Source organism: Alligator sinensis, unplaced genomic scaffold (assembly GCF_000455745.1).
Source record: "Alligator sinensis unplaced genomic scaffold, ASM45574v1 scaffold628_2, whole genome shotgun sequence".
Classification (NCBI taxonomy): Eukaryota; Metazoa; Chordata; order Crocodylia; family Alligatoridae; genus Alligator; species Alligator sinensis.
Genome location: NW_005841833.1, coordinates 3,112,984 through 3,115,338, shown reverse-complemented (window position 1 = coordinate 3,115,338; position 2,355 = coordinate 3,112,984). Strand labels below are relative to the sequence as shown.

At 43.6% G+C, this 2,355-nt stretch overlaps 1 protein-coding gene across 7 annotated transcripts in view; it reads right to left on the bottom strand.

The window, feature by feature from the left end:
* Nucleotides 1-2,355, bottom strand: part of CMKLR1 (chemerin chemokine-like receptor 1) — a 149,756-nt gene that overhangs the window by 11,566 nt on the left and 135,835 nt on the right. Inside the window, exon 2 of one of the 7 annotated variants that reach the window (XM_025198688.1) lies at nt 374-399. The exons of the other annotated variants lie outside the window; for them this stretch is intronic. The gene's annotated coding sequence lies outside the window, so the exon portion shown is untranslated. The remainder of the gene's footprint in view (nt 1-373; nt 400-2,355) is intronic. 7 annotated transcript variants of the gene reach the window in all.

Sequence of the window (2,355 nt, the reverse complement as noted above, 5' to 3'; positions counted from 1 at the left end):
CAGGAATGCACACACTCCAGTTTATGTACTACATTAGATGCTGTTCTGGATGAATTCCTGGGATGAGTGGTAGCAGAAACCCTGTGCATACAAGTTTTCCAGCGGAAGTTCAGAGACCTCCAAAATCTGAATGGTTTCAATTAGCGTCAGAACATCAGAGGACTCTGGCGTGCTGAATCCGAGTCTCTGTGAGGTTGGCTCATCAGACTAAACCCTCCCAGTGCCTTCTGCTGTCATGGTGAGATTTGGGATTACAGACACCCGAGGTTGCTACAACAGTGTCTTTGCTGTTTCTCCTTGGTGGAGGACATCCTCGAACACAAATGAGAGATTCACATAAGGGAGGTGCTCCTGGATTTGATTATGCCCATACCCTGCACTATGGAGGGAAGGATAAGTCTGTGGAAAGAGGAAAAAAACTATTGGTGAAAGGGATTTTTAATGATATTTCCATTTCTCTTCAGCCCACACATACATTTTGTATTTAAAACCATCTCTCTTGTTTATTGTGGTCCCAGTTCCTGCAGTGACATTCAGACTGACATTTCAAAGCTGCATTTCATGGATTATTTGTTTGAACTGTCTGCTTGTTTGCTTCCTCTTTCACTTGTAGCATGGGCAGCGACTGGAACAGGTTGGCACATTGGGATGAAAATGGATAACACAGGCCCATCTGTGTATGGCACATGCAGTCTGGCCTTGTTGGTGGGGTGATTGAGACCTGGGTAGCACAGGGAGATGGGGAGAGCTGAGTATGTACAGGGGCACCGTGACTGATACTGTGCTTGCATGAGAGATGAATTCATTGACACCTGTGCAAAGAGCTGTGTTGGATCCATACAACACCCCTGTCCTTTGTATGGGTTGTCCTTGCATAGACTCTTTGCATAGACAACCCTCTCTACCAATGTTTCAAGTCAGACCTAGTGATAAGTCGGTACCTGGGAGGTTGTATGCACTAGCACAGGTGAAGGGTGAGCGCAGCAGAGAACCTGCCAACTTCCCTTGCTGCGATTTCCTACACAAAACGACAGCTTCAGCCGCATGCTTCATCTTCCCAGCCAGGTTTGATTTGTTGCAGAGCAAACCAGCCAAAACAAACACAGAAAAGAGGGAGACGTCCAGGGAGAACAGCTCATTCGAAAGGTGGGGCAGGGAAAGATGCAGGGATTCCCCACCAACTGTTGCCATTTTTTGGCTTGCTTATAGATGTGTCTGGGGTACTCTCTCCACATCTGTGGTTACTCTCTTTCCTCCAGCCAAATGAATGAAACAGCTTTGCACGCACCATGGAGAGAGATTAGCTTCCCAGGTGGCCAAGGCTTTGCAAACATTTCCAGCCATGGACCCATGGCTTTGGAAATCCCAGGACCGTTGGCGCTCTGCTCCTTAGAGTGTCTTGTTGGGTTGAGATGAGGCTGATGGCGAAGAGGTGGGGACTAAGGGTAGAACAAAAGGCGCCTCTACTTCCACAAGGAAAGGAGGATGGAGAAGTGTAAATAACAGGCTGGCTTTCATTTTCTATTATTTCATTTTCTTTTTGGTGTGGGGGTGGAATCTGAATTGAAAGTTCATGTCCGTTGACAGAGCAGCCAGATCACGTTAGTTGTTAATTATAACTAACTCATGAGACAGGTATGATTCATTGAAACTCCACTCCAAATTCAAGGGAACGGTTGCAAGTAGTAGGAAAAAAAAATGAACTGAGCAACTGATTTGGTTGCAATGAAATGGAAAGCCAAAGAAGAGGTGGTGCAGAGCTACGGTTCTCAATTTTGAAAGAATAAACTGATCAGCTAAAGGAATGAGTCAGCAGATCAGCCAGACTAGGGAACGCGGGGACTTGAATGCAGAAGAGATTTGGCATTTGTTTTAAGTGAAGGTGCTAATCCCAAGAAAAAGGACAAATATTTGCCAAAAAGTTCAATTTCAGCAGAGCTGGAACCATATGTGAATTCAGTCAAATCTGGCAAAGAGCAATAAGACATAGCTAAACCATTTGTCTGAACTTCTTCTAAATGAACTTTCTCAATTTTCCATTCCCAAACTAAGATTACATTTAAAAAGCTGCCAAAAAAGGCTTTCAAATGTTTCAGTTTAGGTCACACAAAATGTTTGGGTTGAAATCTTTTTCTTTTCTTTTCAAAGACCGTCAAAAAGCTTTTACTTTAGGTCAGCTCAAAATGGGTCTTTTTTATTTTATTTTTTGGTTCAGCCACAAAACTGAAAATAGCCATTGTTAACTCAGATGTTGCAATTAGTAGATCCTAATGCATCCCAAAGGCATACAGAGTAGGAGTTTTGGTACATATATTTTTATGTGTTTTTATATGTACCACAGGATTGGGTGAAGTC